The sequence below is a fragment of the Alnus glutinosa genome, chromosome 4, assembly GCF_958979055.1.
Source record: "Alnus glutinosa chromosome 4, dhAlnGlut1.1, whole genome shotgun sequence".
NCBI classification, from domain to species: domain Eukaryota; kingdom Viridiplantae; phylum Streptophyta; class Magnoliopsida; order Fagales; family Betulaceae; genus Alnus; species Alnus glutinosa.
Genome location: NC_084889.1, coordinates 12425245 through 12437226, shown reverse-complemented (window position 1 = coordinate 12437226; position 11982 = coordinate 12425245).

The window sequence follows — 11982 nt, the reverse complement described above, 5'->3', positions numbered from 1 at the left end:
CATTCGCATCATAGAGTAGTACTTATAAGATAAAATATCATATATAGAATTGCACTTTTCTTTGTATAAAAGTAAAACTCGTCGTCATCAATGAAATATTATGCCTTTTAGGTAAATTTATGATAATTATTAGTTATTTAATTAATGCTAAAATAATTCTTTAGGGTTAATTAGATAACTTAACTTTTTTATTAGCTTATAAAAATTAAATTAATCAATATTCTATTTATAAACAATTATACATAATTTTTATCAAAAATTAAATTATTAATATTATTATTTATTACCTTGTCTAAAAGTTTAAACTATCAAATCTCCGGCACATAAAAAGCATTTTTATGGATACATTACACATTTCACGCACACGCATTCGTACACAGAAGCACACAAATATGCATGTACACTTATACATCAAGATTCATGTTTACAAGAGTTCAAGCTTTATCTATTATATTAAAAAGATGTTTTTTTTTTCATATTTTAAAATATTTAAGTATCTTCATTATAAAATTAAAAAACTTATTTTTATAAAAATAATGAAAATAAAATTATAGGAGTTTATATGAATTTAAACACTTTTTTTTCAAACTTAATTAGTTTAGTAAATAATTCTAGGGTCTGGATACCGACGGGTCCTAAGAGAGCCCCGTCTATCAAAAAGCCCAATCAACTTTTAGCAATACAAAAGAATGTAAGTCGCAGAGGGTTCAACAGCTAATAAGCCTAGCCAACTATCAGAATCTGAGTTCATCTTCACCAAATAGATGTCTTCAAATAGAAGATTCTCCCTCTACCAGTTCAGCTAACTAAATACTCACGCTATACTGTCACTCCTAACAGATTGAAGGAGAAAATATCCACGCTAGGTAAAAAAACCTCTTAGCAGGAGTCTCTCAAACTTTAGAAGGGTGTTGACCTACGTATGTAAAGAATCCATATGAGCCTCACAGGTATGAAATCTAATTCTTAATTAAAACTTTACTTAAATATCTTTCTTTATATACTTAATGACTTAGACATCGAAGTGACCTTACTGGCCGGATTCTACCGACAAATCCTTTTAATCCTTTCATTCTCAGTTTCTCTTGCGGAGCTCTACCTTTAAAAACAATCTTAAAATCAGTGTAGACCTTTGCACCAATACTAATCAAATCAAACTAAGATAAGTTTATTCTAGTGGAATTCGAACTGTTTATTTGAGTGGAACCCGAGCTGTAATGAATATATAGCTTGGAGTTTTTTGCTAAAAAGGACATGGTGTAGTTGATGGAAAATATATCACAGTCCTGATGGAGAAAGAGAAGCTGATTGCTCACTTTTACATGGCTATTAATTAGCGAATCATCTCCTCAATCAAGTACAAGGACGAGATTTATGGAAACACTAGACACCATGGCCATGAATCATGATCCACAAGTAGAGCTCCAAGATCGAGCCGGAGCTCTCCTCCACACGCAACAGAAACCTTAAGATCCATGACACGTGCCTTATTCCCTCTGCCTCTATCCAAGGTTTTATACTCGAGATATATGAAGGCAATTATCCAAAATTAGAGTCCATTGCAAGGAGGCCGCTGAGGGCACCATGCACACACAGTTCCCGAGGTTTATAATTTATTTTATTATTATTATTATTATTTTTGTGTGTCAACAAAAGTGATGTTACATAGTTGATTAGACGTAATGGAATCGAGCCGAATTGAGTATTGAATGTTCAAGTTCAATTCGTTTAAATTTTTATTTTTAACATGAGCCGAACTCAAATTGATCACCGAACCAGATATTCTGTTCATTTATTTTTTTAATGAACTTGAACTTGTTTACAAGCTACTCGATTAATTTAGTCACTCCATATATAAAGTAAATGTCGCGATTGTTTAATTTTTTAAAAAAATTAATACTAGTTATTTAAATAATCTAATCTCACTTTTATATGTTTATTTTATAATATATATATATAGACACATACACACACACATTCATATACACCCTCATATACACACAAATGCACTTATATCTATATTCATAATCATAATTACAATAATTCAATTTATATTTATTACATTCCGAAGAACTTTTCTTTTTTTGAAATACTTAACAGGTTCTCATTACAAATTTAAAAATAATATTATAAAAATAATAAAAATGGAATTATACGAACTTACACAAGCCTATACGAGTCAAGCCGAATTTATACGAGCTAAGCCTAAATTTATACAACCTTGAATTTTTGATTCAAGCTATGTTCGTTTAATAAACGAACCGATACCAAGCCAAACTAATCTAAGCCAAACCCGAGCATGTTCACAGGTAGATCTGCTCACTTACAACCATAATGATGTATAGTAATAATAGTCTTGGATGTGTTACAATTTGTTGTTTGGGATTCAACGCTGCTTGGTGGTGTCTTTGCTATGATTAAGGGTAATATGATATGGTGGTGACGTGTATGGTAAGGGTGGCAATTTGTATCCACGTGTCGAGTTCAAATCATGGCGAGGTATGGTATAAAATTATATAGGTCAACCGTAATCTGACCCATTTAATTAAACAGGTTAAATTTCTCAACTATAACCCTCTAATTTTGTATTGGGTTCGTATCGAGTTCAATGGTCATATCAAAAATCATCTAATATTATGTCTCTTATCGACTCTGGGTCGTGTTGAAGCAGAAGTATAAGACTATATAGGTCAATCCTAACCCAATCCATTTAATTAAACGGGTCATACTCCTCAATCCTAATCCTTTCACTTTGTGTCAGTGCAGGTTCGCGGGTCATACAAAAAATGATAAGTCCTAGATTGTATGGTAGTTGTTGTGTTTGGGGCATGAAGAATGAAAAACTTAATGGCTAGTTTAGCAACACTTTTTACAACAATTTTTGTTCTTTAACCAAAAAAATAAAAATATTAATAAACAATTTAAAACACAAAATACTTACAAAATAATAAAAAATTATTTTTACCATTATATCATATCACAGCCAAAACTAAAAAAGAACCTTATAAAAAGTTTTACCAAATCATGCATTCCAATGAATTTTGTACCTTTTGTTTCCAATTACAACTTTCTAAATATGTGGTTCATCAAAAAACCAGAAATAAAAAAGTTTGTGGAACTACAGTTTTTATTATAATTCAATTATAAACTGATGTGTTAATTCATAATCGGTTGTGTTTAACAATTCGTTCTGATTTTATGTTTTTGAAACACTGATAAGAATTGATTGTTATAATATAAATGTGAAAAGAGTTTTGAATTTTTTTTTTTTTTGTAATAGAAATGTGAAGAAAATTTAGTAGTGGGAAGAAAGAAGTTTAATTTTTTTTTTAAGAGAAAAATAAGAATCGATTGATTTGAAATTGTGGAATGGACCATATGCTCGGAGTTAATTGTACAGTTAGAATATGCCTTTCTTTTGATTGATGGGTATATTATGCTAGAGCATCTTAAACTATTTGAACCATCACTAATCTTAAAAGACGCAGGTGATCATTTGCAAATTACACGATTTCTTCATCTTTTTTTTTTGATTCTAAGAACATAGATTTCAAATTAAACTTGCTTCAGTGTCATTCTATCCTTCTATAAACAAATATTATTCTTTGGCCTAGAGATCTAATTAAATACAATTTGGTAACATTGGAAAGCTAACTCACAATTCTACAACTTTATATTTCATGAAAAGTTTTCATTATAATTTTTAATGGATCAAAATGGGCTATGAAGAGAAGACTAGAAATATGGATAGAAAGGCTCGTTTGCAATCTCGTATGCAATGGGTACAGATCGCAAGGTGCTCTTGAATACTAGCCGAAAAGCTCGTCTACAATCACGTTTGCAATAACAACGAATGAGGTTTTCACATAATGCCTCGTCAACAACCTCATACGGACGTGTAGCATCGGGAATCCATGTTTTTATAAGTTAACCTAGGCTCATACGAACAAGCTGTATTCCCGTCCGAATGAGCACTGGAAATATGCATAATTTCATAAACCGACTTTCAGATTTTAGGGGTATATACTTTTCAAAGCCTATTTAAGAGCACAATTTTTTAAGAGATTTGAGGCAATATTTCCAGAGAACGAGTCTTTTTTTGTCATGTGTTAAAAGATAGAATTTAGGTTTTGTACCTTCAATTGCTCATTTCTTAGAGTCTTTTTGTAAAACACAGTCATTCATCAACAACTAAAGTCTGTCGGAGTTAATGGAAATGAGCTATTGTAGTAGAGTGCAACTGGGTCACTTGTCTAGTACAAATGTGTGTCAACTATAAGAGTTTTGTGAATGTGAAAAAATTGTAATCTCTTTCTTCTTTTTTAACGGATTGATTTATTTGGTTTGACTGCTCCGAAATGGTTTTACATTTAAAAAGTTTTTCAGAATGTTTTCACTTCGTTACCAAATTACTTGTGTTGATTGATTTATTGCTTTCATTATATTTGGTGAACTTTTGTGTGGTTGCTAATTTTAAATTCAACATTATATGAATATACATCTATTCAATCCTCCTTCTAAGTATTAATAGAAGTATTGAACTATTGTTTTTCACCATCGATAACCCCTTGATCCCACTTCTCCATTTGTTGATCTTCTCACCATACACTCCACGAACATGCACCACACACAAACAAACAAACAAACAAAAATCAGGATTCGCGAATTTTTCAAACTAAGATTGACCACTCAAGAAAGTCCTTGACCCTTTCGATGGCAAAGAGGTCATCTGGTATCAACCTAAGCTTCAACATATAAAAGAGACCTAGAGGGCACTCACTCAGGTATGCCTTTTTTAAAACTTCCTTACTCAGCCTCAATTTTTCCCTATCTTTCAAACACTAACTTCAGCATCATAGAGGTTCTGCCGGGTCTACCACCAGCCACTCTCTAACCTTTCTTCTTTCTTGCAACTCGACCCTGAATAGGCAGTGTGCGGCCACTGTGTTAACATAATTCACTTGCTGTCGTATATAATTGAGATGTCTACAAATTGTGATGGTGTCTTTAAAGTGCATGCAATGTGTCTTTATTAACGCATAACACGACACAACTACAAAAAATTCAAGATTTCTGAACGGTTTCAAACCGTCCAGAAATGGTAAAAAATCGTCTGGAACAAAGTCCAGACGGTTTAAAACCATCCAGATATATGGGTCGGGAATTCAGGTTATGGACGGTTTGGGCAAACCATTTAGAATTTTTTTTTTTTTTTGGTCTCGATTTATTTCCTTTTATATATATATATATATATATATATCATTAATTAATATTTCTTTTTTAAAAAAAAAAAAATTATTTATTTCTTTTCCAAAAATTTTCTTTTCTGTCTCGATTCATTTTCTTCAACAGTGTCGCCGGGTCGACGATGAATAGGACGGAAATAGCATTCCCACACTGAGCCTTCTGCACAAATCCTTTATAAACCCACCTCACAAACCCAAAAATTTTCACAAATCCTTCATAAATCAAATCCAAAAATTTTCACAACCTCTTCTTTCAGCTGTGAATTATCATAATCCAAACCCAAAACAAACACAAAATATAAATCAAACCTAAGAATTTCACTTATCCAACAAAAAAAAAAAAAGGATCTGACCGGATCTCTCTTTGTATTCTGGCCAAAGATCTGGTGAGCTTGGGTTTCGGCCGGATCCTGCCGGATTTGTCAAACCCGCGCACACCGGCAAAGGTTTGACAAATCTGACCAAAAACCCACTCTCTCCAGTCACGAGATACCGTCATCCCGATCCCGCCGACCGTCCAGATCCCGTCGCCTATCTTCAGTCACCGGCCAGAAAGAGAGACAAAGACAGAGAGAGAGAGAGATGTTATCTACGTCTGTTAGGTCTAGCTGTGTTTGTTTCGATATTGAATAATTTGGGGGAAAAGAAATAATTTGGGAGAGTGAATTTGGAGTGTCGATTGGGCGATGTTATGTACGGCTATGATTGTTTTGAGGAGAGTGACACAGATAGCAATCCGTGGCACCTAATAATTTGGGCGACATTAGGTCTGTGTTTGAAATTTTTCCCAGACGGTTTGATTAAAACCGTCCAGCTAGACATGAAAATTTCAAGAGCTAGATTGATCAAGGCCTTTCGTTTTATTTAAAAAAAAAAAAAAAAAAAAAAAAAAAAAAAAAAAAAAAATCAGACAGTTTCATTGAAGCCGTCTACATACGTTTTTATTAAAACCGTCGCAATTTATGTTTTTAGGGCCAGTTTTCAAAAAATCGTCTGTAAAAAAATTTTTAGAGCCGGTTTAAACAAAAACCGTCAATAATTGAGGTTTTTTTTGTAGTGCACTCTAAATTTAATTCGGACCTATTTTTTAATCTATGGAATATGCCAACATATGTTAAGCATAATATGGATCAAAACGTTTTCCATTATTGCTAATTAACTCTCAACATACATACAATGTAACTAAGGAATAAATATTATTTTTCTGCTATAGTCCTATCTTTCATATCTTTGTTCTCCATTACACAAACATGTTAACAAAGTTCTTTTTGCAGGGTTTATTGATGTGCCTCCGGACATTTTTTTTTTATCATTTGAAACTTTTCTTGGTTTTATTGTACTTATTGTAGGCAAGTATACAGATTATTTTGGGTAAGCTCTTGAGTATTGGAGTATAATGCTTATAATTGAGAAGAAAATAATGTGATTGTCGAAAGTGAGTTGATGCTTTAGAAGGTAAGTATGCAATATGATTATATATTTATTACTTAAATGTTTAAAACTTCTTTACCAATGTAAGCTTTGGAAATAGTAATACCTTTCTAAAAAGCACAATTACCTTCTCTCATCTGCCTGGAATTGGATCCAGGATCCTATTCCCAACTGCCTTGTTATCACTCAAAAAATAAAAATTACTCGCTATTTTTAAAGTAGTCCTTTGAACTATTAAGTGAAGCACTATGACCTCTAAATTATCCAAAAGTGCCCAAAAGATCTATTTTCTTAAAATATTCCTATAATACCCTTGCCACTTGTCATATATTCAATTAAAAAATAAATGAATTTAAAAATCAAAGAAATATTAAAATATTAAAAAAAAAAAAATGAAGGGGACCAAATTTTGACAAATAGGGGTGGCCGGCCACCCATAAAAGAGCAAAATGGGGGTTTCACATGAGCCTTAGGGTGGCTTGGCCACCCCGTTTGGCTGGGGGATGAGTTTGGCCCCCCGATCGGCCGGTCTGGAGATGGCTCAGCCACCTCCATTGGCCAAAATAGAGGTAGTCAACCACTCTCATTGGCCAAAATTTTGCCCAAAGGGATGGCTCGAGCCACCCCTTCATTTTATTTTTTTTAGTTTTTTTTTAATTGAATATATGACACGTAGCAATGGTATTATATTAATATTTTGACAAAATAGGTCTTTTTGGCACTCTTTGGTAATTTGAGGGTCAGAGTGTTATACTTAATAGTTCAGGGGACTACTTTAAAAACGATTAGTAATTTGATGAGCTTTTTTTGTAATTAACCCAAAAAAAAAAAAAAAAAACTACCTTGTTAGTGCTGTTTGACTAATCCTTTTATTTATTTGTTTATTTATATTTTTGGGGAACGGAGCATTTAAAATTGCCCTAATGCAGTGGATTTTGTAGAACTCAGAGAATAAAATCAAGCAATTTACTACAAAAATAAGGACAATTATGGACGGTATTTTTTCAGATGGTTTCTAAAACTGTCTAAAATTAAAATTTTACAAACGGTTTTTAAACAACCGTCTCTAAATAAATAAATATGGACGGTTTACATAAATGTACAGACGGTTTTAAAAAAACCATTCGGAAATGTAAATTTCCAAATGGTTTTGATCAGACCGTTGGAAATTTACATTTCCTGACAGTTTTTTTCAAACCGTCTGGAATTATTGATTTTTTTTTTTTTTTTAAAAAAAAAACAGTGACAAAAATTGCATGGATTAAAAAAAAAAATTATTAATTATGAACGGTTTGAAAAAAACCGTCCAGAAATGTAAATTTTCAGACGGTTTTGCCCAAACCGTCTATAAATTTATAGACGGTTTGTTCCATTTACATTTCCGGACGGTTTGTTTTAAACCGTCTGGAAATTCATAAGTAGTCAAATGACGCAGCTTCACACCCTCAGCCATAGATTGGAACACTATCGACGGCTTAAACGCATCTAAAGAAAATGACGCGGATTGATAAGCATAGCAAAATGACGCGGATCTGAACCCCACATCGCATATTTCCCAAGCAAAGAAGGCGTACAGTCCCTCTGAAGCCCCCCATTGCAAATGTGAACCCCAGCCTCTCATGAACCCTGGCTGGCTGAATGACAGCCCTAAGGGTTTTCAGTGAAGGAAAATGCTATTAATTAACTTTTGTATTTGTTTTGGATCAAAAAGGTCTTTTCTTTTTGGGTTTGTTGATTCACACGGGCGACGGGATCTCGACGGAACGGCGGGATCAGGACGATGGGAGAGAGTGCTAGATCTATGAAGCCCACGCAGTTTCGGCCGAATCTGGCGAGGTCATCTGGGTTTCCGGCCGAAACCCACACTCGGCATCTTTCTCTCTGGCCGAATACAGAGAGAGATCCGGCCGGAATACCATGTATTCCGACCCGTTCTCTCTTCCTCTCTCTCTTTCTCCGTCACCGTCTAGATCTCTCCTCCTCTCTCCCTCTCTGTCACCGGCCGGCATATGAACTGTTCAGACCTTCTTTTTTTTTTTTTGAAAGGTATTAGGCCATCAAAAAACTAATTAATATAAAAAATAATTGAAACAGGAAAAAAAAAATTAGTCTGGACGGTTTTTTCCAAACCATCTAGAACTGTTTCTGGAAGATTTGGGCCAAACTATCTGGAATTCCAGACGGTTTTACCCAAACCGTCCAAAAATTCATTTAGCAACATTATTACTGGACGGTTTTAAACCGTCTGGAATTGATTTCAAATGGTTTTTCTGCATTTCAACCGTCCAGAATTTGCTTCTTTTTTTTCTCTCTTTTTTTTTTTTTTTGTGCAACCACTCTAGATTTGAAAATGGAATTTTGATTCGGTACCATAATCTAGTTTAATTAGCTTCAGAAATGGGATTTGGATCAAGGGTATTACACTAGTGCAATACAATTTTGTTTTATTTTTTTCTTTCCAATAGTAGAAAAAAATGGTTTAAATGATTTTGGATGATTCAGCTATCCTCAACCCCAACTAAATCACCTAATATATAAGAGTACTGTTTCTTGCACAACTTTTATACAACTCTAATAACTTTTTTTAAGATTAATCATTTGATATTTAGAACCCACATGTAACAAAACAGATCTAATAGTTAATCATAAAAAAAAAAAATTGTTAAAATTATATGAAAATTGTACAAAAATTATTTCTCTATAAATATATATAAACACACCATGCACTGTATCTAAAACTCAGATTTGCTTTAAGTGCCGTTAAACAATTATAATACACACATACTGTAATTTTACTCAATGATGTAGATTTAATTTTACTTTCTATATTTTTTCACAAAAAAAAAAAAAAAAAAAAAAAAATTGAAATTAAATCTAAATCATTAATAAAACTACAACATACATACTTATTTTATTTTGGTTATAACACCTCAACCAAATCAATCCCCAAGATGTTCTACTTTTGAACGGTTTTTTTCTTTTTTTTGACAGTACTACTCAACAGTATATAGATGGAACGACGTTTGGTTTGTACTTGGCTCCTACTGCAATGCAGGCAGTAATAGGTCACTCCTGTCTTTCATTTGGACTGTGCTGTTCCCTAGCATATAATTGCCAAAAATAGTAAAATACAAAAAAAAAAAAAAAAAAAAAAAATGTTGGTCCCTGTAGTATGCCATAATTATTTTTCACTTCTTATAGTTTAAAAAGTTCATGGGAGGTCCTTGTGGTATACAATAATTACGTTTTACTCCCTGGGTCGATTTTCCGCCCACCATTTTAACGGAATCTGTTAGCCCTACACGTCAGCTCCACGTGTTACCAATAAGATGACGACACGTATCCATCTTAAAAAAAATATATAAATTTATTAAAAAATAAATAAATAAACTTATTTTTTTAAAAAAAAAAAACAAAAAAAAAAGAATTTTTTTTTTTTTAAAAAAAAAGTTTATTTATTTATTTTTTAATAAATTCATTTTTTTTATTAAGACGGACACGTGTCGCCATCTTATTGGCGATATGTGGCGCTAACGTGTAGAGCTAGCAGATTTCGTCAAAATGGTGGACGGAAAATCGACCCAGGGAGTAAAACGTAATTATTGCATACCACAGGGATCTCTCATGAACTTTTTAAACCATAGGGAATGAAAAATAATTATGACATACCACAGGGACCAACGGTACAATTAAAAAAAAAAAAAAAAAAAAGAAAAAAAGAGAAAGAAAGAAGGCTATTACTTAGTTTGTTGGCATGTTCTTATAAATAATTTTTAAAAAAATTGTTTTTAGAGAATAAGAACTTAAAAGCATATGCTTTTATGGATTGATTTGTTTTAAAAATAATAATTATTTTGATGTTCTATAGAAAGAGTATCCTTAAGAATAATTTTTAAAATATGTATAATATTATATATTAAAACAAGAGTTACAAACTCTCAAAAGATAATAGTTACAAGAGTTACAAAATGATAAATTAGATTTATTGTTGTTAATATAGAAATAGAAGAAACTTGTAACGTTTAGACTATTTCTCTATAAATAGTGTTTTGCATATAATCAAATAAATAACATGAAAGATGTAGTCAACAAAAAGGCTTTGAAGTATTATGGATGTAGGTTATAGGCCAAACCACATTAATTGTGTATCTCTCTTTCTTATTTTCATCTCTTTGCTAGATTATGTTTATATACATGGAATCATAACTATAAGCTAACATCAATATTCAATCATGTGCCATTTTTTTATTTACTCATCTTTTTACATCTTCAATCATAATCAAAATCAAAATGCGCGCCTACAAATATCTATGATGTGCCAATTTTTTTTCCTTAGATTTTCTCATCCTTCCACATTTTTTTTTATCTTGTGCTCGAGCTATTTCTCTTTCAACATCTACGTGAGTCTCTCTTTGTTAAGATGACATGTCGAACTGCCATTGTTTCATCCACCAGCAAATACTACCCACACAATTCTTTGTTGTTGAAAAAAAAAAAAAAAAATTTGTCCAAAGAGAGGTTTCGTGCCCATAGTTAGCCCAACTCTAGCCATAATAGCGACTTCTGGCCAAAGTTGTCGATGTTCAAATTACGGCTATAGTAGCCGATGCCGGCCAAGTCATTGATGTCCAAGTCCTAGTAATAGTAACTGATGCTGGCCAAATTCTTCGCAGTCCAAGTTTCGGTCATAGAAGTCGATGTTCCAATCCAGGCTATAGTAGCCATTTTTTTTTTTTAACCCTTTGATGTTCAAGATCAAACCTCAACGTCTGCGATTTATCGTTGGGTTTGTGGGAACGTATGGAGATAAGAGTTACAAGCACTCAAGAGACAATATTTATAAGAATTATAAGATGATAAATTAGATTTATTGTTGTTGATATAGAAGTAGAATAGACTTGTAATGTTTAGACTATTTTTCTATAAAATAGTGTCTTGTATACAATCAAATAAATAACATGAAAGATATAGCCAACAAAAAGGCTTTGACATGTGAATATAAGTCATAGACTGAACTACCTTAATTATATGTCTCTCTTTCTTATTCTCATATGTTTGTTAGATTATTTGTTCTTACAAATATTATAATTGAGTACTGTATTCTTTTTCTTACTATGAAAAATAGAAAAGTATTTCTAGGTAAAAGCTTCGAATAAATTCAATAATCTCTATTAAAAAATTAGTTTGGCATCCCGATTTGTCCTAAAATAATAATAATAATTATTATTATATTATTCAATAGATTGTCAAAAGACTATTTTACAATTTAATAACGTAGCAGTAAAAATTAGGCTTTAAAATATAT